General features: G+C 35.8%; 1 protein-coding gene across 3 annotated transcripts in view; it reads left to right on the top strand.

The window, feature by feature from the left end:
• The window catches only part of LOC126377240 (complexin), a 450,369-nt gene that overhangs the window by 39,521 nt on the left and 396,099 nt on the right, over positions 1 to 14,749 (top strand). For 2 of the 3 annotated variants that reach the window (XM_050024950.1, XM_050024956.1), the window contains exon 2: positions 10,395 to 10,432. The gene's annotated coding sequence lies outside the window, so the exon portion shown is untranslated. The remainder of the gene's footprint in view (positions 1 to 10,394; positions 10,433 to 14,749) is intronic. The other variant, XM_050024952.1, reaches the window with a different exon arrangement.

Raw genomic sequence — 14,749 nt, 5'->3', positions numbered from 1 at the left:
CACGTTATCATAGATTACAGCTATCAGCTGCTATCTGCTGTTGACATTCTGATTGTGTGAAAGAAATACCATGTTTAATAATATTGAGTTGATTTATGAAATATTTACTTAATCTGTGCATATATAAACTCACGTCCGTAACCCCTAACGGGGTGGGAAGAGCCACAAGTAATCAACGACAACTGCAAAAACAAAAAAAAATACAAACAATACTTTATTGCACCAAAATAAAAAGAAATCATTACAAAAAGACTTTTAACTAGGTACACGGCAAATGGCGGCCTTATCGCTGACTAGCGAATAACTAGGGACTGTTATAGGGACTGTTGTTACGAAGTCCTAAGATGAATATGATGAATGATATGAATCCCTCAAAGACAACTTGCAGTCACTGTTGATACGAATTCGTAAAAAAAGACCTTTAAAAACCTGTCCACCTCTGTGTGTCACCTCTAGTGTCGTGTCTGTGCTAGTTGAGATCTCGCCCGGATCCCGGATCCCGGACGCGACGAGACTCGGATGTCACTCGGTTGCCGCCACCACTGTTATAGAACGAGGAAAATCTTCACAAATGGCTAGAATATCGCTTTTTAAAATAAAAGCACTACTGTTTACTACTGGCCGAGAAATATGGTGCTTTAAAACGCCCTTTTGAGAGCTTTATGGTCTATCGAATCTAGTGAGTCGATCTCAAATAGAATAAAAATAACATACATGAAAATCTGAATGGATGCTTGCTGAGTTTTTTTTAATAGATCTGTGTGGGGAAGACTAAATATAAGGATAAATAAATAAAAGACCGGCATACTGTTCTAAAATGTTATTTCCGGCCAATTGGGTCGTGTGCTAGGTTCAAGATAAATTATGAAATTCTGATTACACATTTTCTTTTATCTGTTCAACCAATTAAGTCCGACAATTTATCTCGTATTTCTATGACGTCACAGTGTGCTTTTTCATACAAATTCCATAGTAATTTCGTGTATTGACGTTTAGTAAAAAGTAACTGATTTGACTAGTTGGAAACTAGCGTATTATTTCATGTCATTTGCGGCAAATCTAAAATAAGTCACGTCAAAAAAAAATACTTGTTGCTACAAGAGAGCAGGCTCCGTTGGTTTGGGCACGTAAAAAGAAGACCTCCAGATTATGTGGGTAACGTTACAGCCAATCTAAACATACCAGGGCTTAGACCAAGAGGACGACCAAAAACAAGATGGGCGGATGTGGTCAAAAAGGACCTGTGTATGTGCAATGTCTCCGAGAACGACACGTCCGATAGAGCGAAGTGGAAGAGAAGTACGAAGAAGGCAGACCCCACCATCAGATGGGAATAATAAATGCCAAGGAGAGAGAGAGAGAAAAAAAATACTTGTACAAAACATTGGTTCACGTACAATAACAATAGAATACGGAATAATACTAAGTATAGTAGTGTAGTGTAGTTCTGTGCAATAAAGTATATTTGATTTGATTTGATAGAACGCCAACTCCTCGCTCCCCACCAACGGCTGAGCTAGGTTTCCCTCACTCCCCCTAGATCTTACTTCAGTCTTAAACCATAGAATAAGGAATAATATTACGTATAGAAATATATTACGTATGGTTGTCTGGAAGAAATCGCTTTAAGCGATAAGGCCGCCATTTGCCATGTACTTAGTTAAGAGTCTTTTTGTAATTATTTCTTTTTTTTTTATTTTGGTGCAATAAAGTGTATTTGTATTATTTGTATTTGTATGGAACGGCAACTCCTCGCTCCCCACCAGCGGCTGAGTTATGTTTCCCTCACCCGCCCTCGGTCTTACTTTAGTCATGAATAGTATGGGTGTCAGAGATAACACACACAAATGCGCGTGTACGACAACGCCAATGTGTAGTGTCTGTGTAAAATGTTGTATGAAGTGTTCAGGGTGTGCAATAACGGAAGTCTGTCATTGTGGCGTGACGCCCAGCGCTCGGTATTCAGATTTAATTAATATTAAATTAAATTAATCACTTTACACTCATATAGGGTTGGCGATAAATTATTTTACAACTATTTTATTATTATTAGCCTTATTGGATCACTGTTGGGCACAACCTTCCGCTTTTTTATGACGTGACTTATTGTAGATTTGCCGCAAATGGCATTAACTACTTGGCCGGACAAATGGGGAGCGCTGAAGGTTCTCACCCGGTAAAACGTTTAAGACAACAGGCCTGAGGGTGCCTAGTTGGGCGCGAACCTCGGCTCAGGGCGTCGTCTGAGAGGAAAAATATTTTTTAGCGATAAGCAATGATTGAGGGAAATCGTCGACCACCCGGCGGGATCGGTATCGGGGCCCTGAAGTGTTTGGTGTCGCGAGTTGATTGGCTGCCTCTATGGCTGGAGTGATCGGGTCGTCGGGAGAGTTTTTCTTACATGACAAATAGACAGTGATGTAGTTTGTTTGTTTTGTTGATATTAATAGTTTTTAAGATTTTCATAGTTATTTTTAGATTAAGTTTGTTTAATGTTAAGTACTTATTATTATTATTATTATTAATTTTTTTTTATTTCTGTCCTAATGTAATTTCTTAATATTTTTGTTTGTTTTTGCTATACCCTCCCGGGTCCATATGTGATACTATAATATCTTTAATAACTGTTTACCATATAGTGTGCAATAAATACTTTGACTTTGACTTTGACCTTCCCCATGTGTTTACACATACTCCAATAGCTCCATTTAATCTATTCGTAAATGATTTATATCTTAGAACAAGAGTGAAAATAGCAAAAGTGTCTTCCGATAGTCTTACTGACTTAATGACTTGTTACTCTACCAACCCTATTAGCAATTGTAGGCGTTGCTTTATTTGTTTATATATAACGTCCTTTTATGTTTATGCGAACAGTTTAATTATATATTTTCTCGTTGTTTCATAAAGAGGATTTACATTTTAATCAACTCAGTAAAGTCAAGCGTACATAAACCCTTACGGCCCGCGACGGCCTTGGGCCGCACTTGATGCTAAAAGCGGTTTCTTCCAGCGACTGATTTCATTAGAGCCGAGCCCGTGACGTCATCACAATGTACCGCCATGAATAAACATAATTATATACCGTGGAGTTACTTAGGGGAGGGAATATAAATGTAATCTTATGTTTACCCGACTGCGGCGAAGCAAAAAGGAGGGTTATGTGTCTTACCGCAATGTACGTACGTGTGTATGCATGTCTGTTCCAACCTAACTTCTAAACCAACTGTCAGAATTTAACAAATGAGGTGCCACGTGTGACGTCACGCTGAATTCAAAATGGCGCCCTCTAGAAAACATAAGTGGCCGAAAAAAATGTTTTTTTTCGGGTGGTATTCTGTAATTTGCACATTTCAAATATGTACGTGTTACTGGCTTTTGCGGGTTTGGTTTGAAGATAGCCCTTTTTTTTGACGTGACTTAAAGTAAATATGAGGCATTAACTACTTGGCCGGATGGAGATAGCCGTGGTCGTATGCCAATTTGTCCTAAGAGTTTGCTTACCGCGGCTATAACCTAAATATCCTATTTGGCAGAATTTCTGAGAAATACACCCATTTTTTTGTTTTAAACTTTTTAGAGCGTGTGTTGTAGTCGGGTTTCAGTTTTTAAACTTATATTTTTTATGCTTAACAACATAACATAACATAAGCCCCACGACTAGATTCTGATTGGATAAGTCAGATGTAAATCTATCGCAAGATGAACTAATTACCCACGCTGCACGGAGCTTGTTAAACCACGATAGATAGGCGGTGATCTGTATCGCCGTCTATACTTGTCGAGCAAACTGTGTTAGTCAAAACTAACACAACTGTGTTAATATTTAATTACCTCTAAATTAATTAAGAAATTATTATAGCAATACCAGCTAAACTGTATACTTTTTATTTTATTTATTTATTTAATAATTTATTGTACACAGACAAAAAGCACAATTTGTTTCTAACAGAAATTTCTTCCAATAGGTCTTTGAGAGTGAAAGATTAACGAGTAGAGGGCAGATAGCGTACAAGCATACACAATAATACATACATAATAATACATTATTCGTAACAATTTATATAAAAGACTCACTTATATCTTCAACTAATTACAAAATATACAAACAAATAAATTCTTTGTTCCCAGTCTTCCTTTATTAAAATTTTATAAGGTATATTTACATGTACTAGTCATCAGAATAAGCCTGCTTCTTCTTATAGCGCCATACTTGAAGGTGAATTGCAGTTTTCAAAGTCAAAAGTATCTCGCTTGTGTATTTCGTCTTTACTTTTGTTTCGAGTTTTTTGAATGAGTCCTCCATGTCATCTAAGCTCCAAGATTTTCGCTTTCGTGCGTTTCCTTGTCTTAGTGTTAGTGGCATCGTAACGAATACTGGGGGGATGATTCGGCTCCCGATCCTGAGTTAATATAAAGATAAATTTTCCGTTGACGAAAGTTGGCCACCGGGGTTCGAACCGGGGTTGAGGAGCAAGCCGGTCTGGCTTGAAACAACCAAGTAGCATAATGTCAAGCTGATGGTATTTCGAGAACACTAAACCAAAAGTAACAAGTTGTGACAACAAATTCTCGAGCTAAGTGAGACAAATTACACAAAGTTCATAACTTTCTCTTCACAGAACTGAAGATGTTATTAATTCTGAGAATTGAGACAGTTTTAAACAGTTTTATATTTTTAACTTTGTTTCCTTTCTAACATGATGGACCATTATTATTACTGCGTATGCAAATAAATATGTTTCCTGGATCATATATCCAGTTGAAGCTCCGTCAACCAAGTCTCTGCCGCATCCGTCACACAATGCAGCTTGGCTATACCACCTAGGAACCGGTGTAGAGGGTACTTGTTCACTATGTGAGATAGAGTTTGATCCGGGTGGCCAAACTCACAGTGTGGTGACTTCTTTAAGTCCCATTTATGTAGGTCCTACACTAATTCAGCCGGGTTTAGGTTTTCGTTCGGTGTCAAAGCCAGGAATTGGTCAAGAACTGCCTCCTCGCGGTCCGCCCTGGGCAACAACTTAGCCAGCTAAACGTTTTCGTCTGTAATAGCTCACCGGACTGTTCCTTGCGGATCTCCCAGTGCTTTATGTTGTGATTACATCATGGACCATTCATCATATGGAGTGAACACATGCACTCCATCATATTATTATTATTTTAAGCAATTGTATCAAAAGTCTGTGGAAAATGCGTGACTTATGTGACGGGTGCGAATTCCAGGCTCTAAACCATTGAATATGAATTTATTAGTTGATATCACGTGGTTTTCATTTATGAGATTTATGTCTCGCCTGTTACAAGAGACTTAAACATAGCAACCTTTTAACCTGTAGGGAAAACCAGCCCAATAAAGAAAGAAAGGAATAAATATTTATTACTCCCGGACACCACAGACACAGACAGACAGGTACATTACAATTAACACAGGACAGAAACCACACGGAAATCAATAAGTACACAAAAAAAATATTAAAAAAAAGAATAACAAACCAAAATCATCAAAAAATATTATAATAACAGTAAATATTCATAAATGCAACGCACTGACGGCTCGAACTAACGGCCAATATAGGTTAGGTTACATACATACGAAACACTAGAATTTTTCGGGAATATGGGTTTCCTCACGATCCTTCACCGCCGAGAACGAGATCCAGACATGCGCTCGAAAATCATTGGTTATAGCCCGTGATGGGATTAGAACCCGCGACCTCACAGTGAGAGTGAAGCGTTCTTCTAACCGGTCCACCACGGTTCCTTTTTTCCCCTTTATGATGCATAAGCTTACGTATTTTCAATATCCAAACATCAAACATTAACATAACAAGTCCCATATAGGCTTTCAAAACGTCATTTGTACAATTTACATTGAAGTTCGAAATTCGGCTGAAGAGCCCTCATTAGGGACCATCGAGTGTGTGCGGGCACAGAGCAGGCGCCGATATAGACTGTAACATTCAATAAAAAGCCACAGAGATTCAACTTGCAGACACTGTTTGTCTTTGCTTTCTAAGACAGTTCAAAATTAGGCAGGTCTTATGAACAAGTTACGGAGCTGAGAATTCTTTAATTGCAATTTATTTGTAAAAAAAAATAAACAATGCCATGAGATATTGAATGCAACGATTAACGTTTTTTTTAATTATTTAAAATATATAGGATTTGGAATGTCATTATCAGAAACTATGAAGAAGTGAAGTGGAAACTTCATAATTGGCTATTATTAACATTTAAAAAGGAGGAAGTTCTCAATTCGCCCGGATCTTTTTTTTATGTATTTTTCCCGATCACTCGAAGACACCTGGACCGATTTGGAAAAGTTTTTTTTTATTTATGCGTACCGGAGTGCAAGAGAGAAGCAAGAGAAGTATGTCAGGATTGAAGTAAATGGAATTCCATAGTCTCTACTTACCCCGGTGATAAATAGGCTTGAGATTTTATAATGTATTTTATTCAAGACAGAATTGTAGCAACTCCGAAAATGATGGAGTATAGTGATCATGAGATCTGTGGCAGTCTCGGCGACCGAGCGCGCCGCGACTCGACGGCAAATTGAAAATCGATGCGTGAGAGTACATAATGACATTATTATAATATACATAAGCATACCTATAGGGATAAAATACTATTAAGTATATAAGTAAGTATGATGAAAGTTACCGTTCTATACGTACTTACGTAAATTGATAGTATTATTCTTTGTTATATGGCGTCGTTCTAAAGATTGAAAAATATTAGAAAATCGTCATTATAATTTTAAGAGTATAGTACATAGTTTTGTAGGTCAATGTAAGTATTTATTTATTTATTCATATATTGCATAGCTACATGTCATATTATGAAATTAAACTAAGTCAATTTTAGGCGCATAGCACCCTGGATGGGCATAACAACTTATGAAGTTATTACAATTAAAAGATAAATATTAAAACAATAATAATCTAAAAATCGAAATAATTTAGTACAAATGATAATACATGCATATTAAATTTGAGTACACAAATTAGGCCCAAATTTATTTAAAGTTAATAATATCAGTGAGAATTATATACACCTACATACTAAAACAAGCATCCTTAGGATCCAGCTCGGGTGTCATCAGATAATTGGCAAGCCAAACGCAAACACGGGTGTGACGTCAAACTCGTGGGGCGGCGCCAATCCAATTCCGATGGAACACAACACTGAAATCCGAGCGTCGAGCACCCGACAGCTGATTGTAAGATACAGGCCCTGACACCGGACAGGCTTTTGTAAAGTACATGCACATACTAGAATAGAATAGAATAGAAATTGTTTATTATAAAAGGACACCACACACAAAGACAAGACAATAACATCACTTATTTTTTTTTACAAAACAATTACAAAAAGCATAGAAGGATGTTCATTACAATGATCATAAGGTGGTGGTGGACGTCCTGAGATAAAAGGGCCTTACTCAGCACAAGTCGCGGCGTGAACCACGACGCTGGTATTATGTGGACCCTGTTGGGTGAGGCACGAACATCGTGTTCCATAAATATACGTTAATATTCGTACATAGATTAAATATTACCAAATTACTTAAAATAGAATGTAGGTGTACATATAATATATTTTATATATTTATCACAAAAACGTATACATAAATGCTTAATGTTAGTATTATAATAGTAATTAATGCAAGCGGATATAGTACGCACCTGATATAAATTATTTATGTGGGTATTAGGTATGTGTATTGTGTAGTCTGTTTGTGTTAGTATCTATCGCGCGCGCAGCTCCTCGAGTCAGCTCGGCCGGCAAAGTACCTAGTCCAATTTCTGCCAGTATAATACTTATTGATATGATATTCATCCCATACTAGGAATACAGACATGTGCTTGCCCGCCTCGGATTGTGAGTCAACATCTTTTGTCATGTAATTTTGATTGTGATTCAGTAGAATATTAAAAGTGAACTTTACACGTCATTTCGGTGGCGATATTCTAAGGTCAAATAATTATTGGGCGGAAGGCAAGAGGGAAACCACTATATATTCCCTAAAAGTAGCATGGAGAATGCTACATCGACAAAAGCGTGGCTATTAAATTAGTGATAATGATGATTGTAAGGTTGTGTTGACAAACACTGGCCGGGGTAAAAAAAAAATAGTTTGAAAAAATACGAAGACAATCATTTATGTGACCTAAGCTTACTTGAATTATAATATTGTATTGTTTGCTACAAACATAATAATATAATTCTAGAACATATAAGGCGTTTGATTGTTACTGTTTTTGGTGAGTTTTATTATTCTATTGTATTGTATACTTATTTTTAACTGATAAAATGATAGTAACGTGAATATTGAAGGTGCATTATGATACATTTTCGTCAATATTCTACTTAATTTGCTTGTGTTTATTTGTATGGTTATGACTTGCAGTGCTCCAAGAAGACTGTACATTAATCATATTCATGATTCAAAATTGAAATTATAAGTCGTTTATTATTTGTAAGGAATATTAGAGGAAAGGTTATAAAACAAAATGTTCATCCCTTGGAATAATAGTATTATTGTAATACGAGTAAATGCCTCGGCACATCTCAATGATACAAATGATGGTACTTACCAGACGGGGATGTAATCGCGAATAAATCGCTACGTGATGGATGAACAGACAGAGAGAGATGAAGACAAATGGAAAGAGTTTAAATACATTACATAATCCACAGAGCTATGAATCACCAGGCTATGGTGCTACTAGAGGCGGAAGTTGTTATAATTAACGTATGCAATGTCAAGCGCGTTTTAGGTATTGTTGGATAGATTTTAAATTATCAAATACAGCAAGGTCTACATGACAACTGCGCCTGCGTCGAATAAATCGAGGATTTCGGCCAATAAACGCATCGAATGCTATCTAGGTAGACAGACATCGAACGACTATTAAACGAAGTCCTTGATATAATTCGCGCCGCGCGCGGTAAAACTTTGACCTACTGTTCCTGCAGACGTTGTAATAAAAAGCCGTATCTAGTAGCGCCTAGTAGTGATTCCAAGCTACACTAAACACTGCATACAGTCGGAATGACGTGTGTACCGGATAATCGGATTTGCAATCATCATGACGGCGCAAGTCGAGTATAGTAGCGTCGGGACGTGTGATTCCTTGCTCTGCGCGCAATCAATACTAAACAGTGCATGCTGTCGGAATGACGTGAGACGTGTGTACCGGATTATCGGATTTGTGATCATCGTGACGTGGTGTGGCGTGGCGTGGCGTCATTCTACGCACGAGCCTAACGTGAATTATATTATCTAACAGAAAAAACACATAAGTGAATATCTATGCCATGCTTAAGTATCTATAGGAAATCGGCTATACGGGTCATGAGAAGATGCAGTAGTTTTAGGCGGATGACAAGTATATAAACATTGACGCTTCAGTAACTATGTTATTTTTGAGTTGAATTTGAATCGTGAAAATATTTTTTGGAAATTATAAATTGAAGAAACAGCTTATGATTATGTACAATAAAAGGGCAAAAGTTTAGTCACTGAGCCCAGCGAATTGTTTGTAAACAGTGGTGAAATTATGAACCATTATTATTTATTTATTTCATCTTACACAGACCAACATAATATTATCATTACAGGCATCTCCTAATACAATAATATTCAAATGTCAATAAACAAAAACAAAAAATAAAACTAGCTTATGTCAACTTAACAATAAATATAACATTCAAAGCCATTAACTTAAAATTTAAAGGAAAAGTCAATCTAATATAAAATTTAATACTTAGCATGTCCATCAAATCAAAATCAAAGGATTAAAATAAAAATCAAAAAACATAAATAAATTAGTTGTCATAACTATAAAATTTATGTTTTTTGTAGGTGTTTTTGGTCTATTACAGAAACGACATGTAACCAGGAGGTCTTAAGTGCAATCAGTTAATTATTACTTTGCAAGAAACTGATTGGACTTTTGCAGCTTATTGTACATCCATTTACCCATTCTGAATCATTTCGGACCAATTTAATTTTCTCTTTGTGTGACAGAGAAGCAAGAGTGAGTGCTTTAAACACCAAAAATCATATAAAACCAATCTTCATTTCCCTTGGTGACGTCATAACTTTTAAAAGACTTTATTTTAAGTTTTCTAATAATTTGTAGAAGGTTCTTACGGAAGGAAAAAATAAGAAAATTGCGCAGAAATTAAGAAAAAAAATATGGCACTCCAAGCGGGCGGTAGACAGCTAGTTATTATAAATTAATCTGTTTCGTTGACTTACAACTTTAAAACATAATAAAATAACCCAAACGCCAGGGTTCATGACATTGGTCATCCACCTCACAACCCCGCGATGGAAGAAGAAGAATAACAAAATTAATTATTGTCTCTGTTTGTTTCAGCGCAGCATCCGGTGACCATATTTGGCTAGTAACGTAAGGTATGTTGTAATTACACATTAAACAAACATGTATTACTATTGAAGTATGGTACGGTCATGAGCAATATAATGTACCCACTTTAGGACTCTGTCGCACTAACATATTTGACATTAAGTGAGACTTACAGTTCAATTTGTCAAAAAAGTTAATGTGACATGGTACCAAAGTGTATATGTCGCAGGGATATGATAAAAACGGGGATTTGATCAATTCCCTAAGGGATTTGATCAAATCACGGAGGATGTTAAAATAACAACACGATTTTATCCTTTCCCTAAACAAATCTAGTGAATTGAACAAATCCCTAAATTGGTTCAGTGAAATGACAAAAATAATTTTGCTTTGGTATTTTAAAGGTTTATTTGGTAAGATATACCTACATAATTACGATAATCAAGTGTGTGTAATACAAGGAAATATTGATATAGTTAGTTTAGTACTTAGTTCAAATTATGAAATTCTGATTACTAAATAAAGACAGATCTAAAGGTGACAAAAAGCGTTATCTTTTGTCTAATTAACTTACTTATCTATGAATTTGAATCAAGAAAAAATTTAAGTAATAATAAGTCCGACATTTTGTCAAGTTTTTCTATGACGTCACAGGTTGCATTTACATACAAATTCCATAGTAATTTCGTGTTTTGACGTTAAGTAAAAAGTAACTGATTTGACTAGTTGGAAACTATCCTATTCCTTTTTTCTGTTGTGTATTTGGGTAAATACGCCCTTTATAAATAACTGCTTCCGGGAAACATGATGTGGATATATTTGGATTTTCTCTTTTCTTTGATGGTATCTGGTAGAGACATAAATAAAAAGTTCCTTTATCCGTTTACGAAAGTAGCATAGTTTGTACCCGTAGTCTTTCAATTTAATTTTTTACATTTTTCTTCACCTTATGGTTGTCTGAAAGAAATCGCTTTAAGCGATAGGGCCGCCATTTGCCATGTACCTAGTTAAGAGTCTTTTTGTAATTACTTACACATAACATAACATAAATAGCCTATATACGTCCCACTGCTGGGCACAGGCCTCCTCTCAAATTGAATTACTTACTTCTTTTTAATTTGGTGCAATCCAGTATATTTGTATCTGTACCCATCTTAGAATTACGTATCAACTGTGGGTGCAGGTTTCTTTGATTACTTGTGGGTCTGCTCATCCGATTAGGGAATAAGGGCGTGAGTTTATGTACGTATGTAAATAAGAAGACGCAATCGCAATAACTTAAAGGCGATCTATTATGGTTTACTCAATGTCCTCACAACAATAGTGTGCAAACACGCAACTGCGAACTACGTTATTCTAACTGAATATTCCTATATACTAGTAGTGACTCAACTTCATACTGTAGTAACACATACACACCCACACACAAATGCTAATGACTATGTGGGACAAAAGTGTGTTATTTAGAGAAATAATTCAGCTCGGTTTATGCATGTAATTCCAATCTTACATATGTCAGAAGTAAAAAAGACAGATTGAAATACAATATTTATAAAAAAGTAAAAAAAAAAAATATTCAAAAAAAAAGGTTGTAAAAAGATTTGATATTAAAAGTAAGCTACAACAGACTAGTAAAGACGTTCCGTCTTATACATTCGCACGCTTTACTCCTACAGTTCATAATTCTATAAAATAAATCTGATTTTCAGCGGCACACGGTAGAGGTAAAAAAGGTCGAGATTTTTGTACGAAATGTCCGTGCTGTGACTGTTATTTTTACCTATTACTTTTTTTTAACGGATTTATATAAATTTTATATATAAGTAGTTACACTCACACCTAAGGTTTTCTCTACTTTCTATTACATTATGTGTGGGATGTATGAAAGTGTAGGTAAAAGAGGTAATATACTTAATAAAACGAGTATGAGAGAGACAGTCACGTGAGACAGAAATGCAAGATACGTGTGAAAGAGAAAAGATATGAGTGAAGACGTATTCGGTTGAACAGAGTGGAAGAGCGAGAGGTATGAAAAACGAAAGAGACAGAAGAGGAATGGGATCGACGTGGCGTGGGTGCGCTTTCTTCTCTAATTTGAAAGTTACGGTGTTAATTTTATTCTGTGCTGTCTAAAATCATTTTAAGATAATAATATAATGGGTTATGAAGACTTCAGTGTTTCCTTTTCCGCTTCTTCTCACATATACAAGGTGTTAATGACATCGTAACGAAAACTTTAAGGGATGATTCAGGATCATGATTCTGAGTTGATATCAAGTGGAATTTTCCGTCGCAAAATTCAGGTATTTTTTTTATTCCGAATTCATAAGGTAATTGGTAAACATTTCCCCAATATAACACTAACCCACTAGCGCGCTAGGTAACGACGCTTAGTAACTTAGCTAGCACATTGTATAGTTCAAGTTGAAGTATTTACATATTATTATGCTACCACACTGTATTCCATATCTATATTATCCCGCCTGTCACGGGCGTCAGCGTGACAAGGGTCAGGATAGAACCTCGATACCGGCCGACACGTCCATTAGTTGTTACTAACTTGCCTACAACGCTTTATAAATGCTCTGGCAATTGATACGCAATTGTTCATGAAGTTTTTTCCATCTCACCAATATAATGACGTGACTAACCAAACTTACAAATGTAATAAATAGGCTATTTGACAACCTAGTCAAATGAGATACTTTTTATGAAATAACAAAACGAAAATTTTCTTTGGAGTTTGTATGGCAATACTGTCCTGTGACGTCATCAATAAAAGCGGTCAAACGTCGTACCCATTGTTACTTAATACATAAATGAAATTCGAAAATAAGTCGAAAAGTAAAATGAGATTGATTTCTTCTGATTGATCATTTTAGATTGGCTTCTATTTGTGGATTAGCATTTTATAAATTATTTTTGACCCAGTCCAGTACCCAATTTGCTACTTATATAAATATCGTGGCCATATCATAGAATTGATCATTTCATGAAATGATCGACCATTTCATGAAATGGTCGTATTTCATGAAATAGAACAACATTCGTTGGCCACATCATGATGTGGTTTGGCCAGATCAATGAACACAAAACGTTTAACGATATGACCAACTAAATGCATGATTACTTCATGATATGGCCAAACGTTAGCGATCATATCGTAAAATAGTAACATTATCCACCGGTAGTGGCGCTGGTGTCGCTTTGTTTATGTTTTGCATAATGGCGGCGGACAATAATTATTCTTGTGTGAACGCGAATAATACGAATAATAATGAGCAAATACAAGATAAAAGTGCATTGAAGCAATGTTTTGACACTAAAGTGAAAAGAAAAACTCGTATTAACAGTAGACAGCAACTTTATTTTTATTTTTAGGTTATATGGCAAATAATGAAGGTCGAGTGACCACGCTACGTAAATCAATGGACTATTATTGGATTTCAAAATATGATATAATTAAAACTGCGAATGAAGAGATATCAATTTTAAAAAAGAAAAATATAGACGATCCTACTGTCCGTAAAGTTTCTTTTTTTGACGTGACTTATTGTAGATATGCCGCAGATGGCATTAACTACTTGAAACAGGATTCTATTAAAACGCATAAATGTTTTTGTCATAATTTAAATTATCATAATCCTTTTTTTATAATTTTTACAAGGCATAACAGTAGGTTAGGGTGCGGCGGGGGTGGCCCTTGGGCCACCCCTACGCCGCCAGTATGTTTATCTTACACACGAAAAGTATACTGAATGATGACCAATGGCATGAAATAGTGTCAAAAATTATGACGACGACTTCAAAGCGAGATGCAGTTACGGCGTATATGTCAACTACATCAACACTCCGTTAATCGAAAACGACTTTTTAATTTTTAATTGACTTTTAAACATTTTTGTACTTTGTTCTAGAGTAATACAATGGCCCCGATTCCTGCAGACACCGCCTAATTTTATTTTAAGTATATCCGTCATTTTCATATCCGTCGAAAAGGAAAGGGACGGATGATTCACAGCTCTTAATTTTAGGAAGAATGAGTAAATTAATGTGTCGGGTTATTGACTGACGTAAAATTTTTAGACGGTTGGTTTAGATTTGTGCTTAAAATTGACGTGTGTTCCATAAATTTTATGCTTGTCGATTACCCGTCCCTTTCCTTTTCGGCGGATAAGAAAATGACAGATATAACTTAAAATAAAATTAGATGGTATTTACAGAAATTAGCACCATTATTTCCTATCTTATTTCGCGTTTTTTTTACACCACTTATCATGGACACCCTACATTAATGATATGGCCAAACGTGGATGGAAATATCATTAAACGCTGACGTTTCAACGATATGGTCAGTTGAAGTT

The sequence above is a fragment of the Pectinophora gossypiella genome, chromosome 22 (assembly GCF_024362695.1).
Source record: "Pectinophora gossypiella chromosome 22, ilPecGoss1.1, whole genome shotgun sequence".
Classification (NCBI taxonomy): Eukaryota; Metazoa; Arthropoda; class Insecta; order Lepidoptera; family Gelechiidae; genus Pectinophora; species Pectinophora gossypiella.
This window is presented reverse-complemented; position numbering and strand designations above follow the sequence as displayed.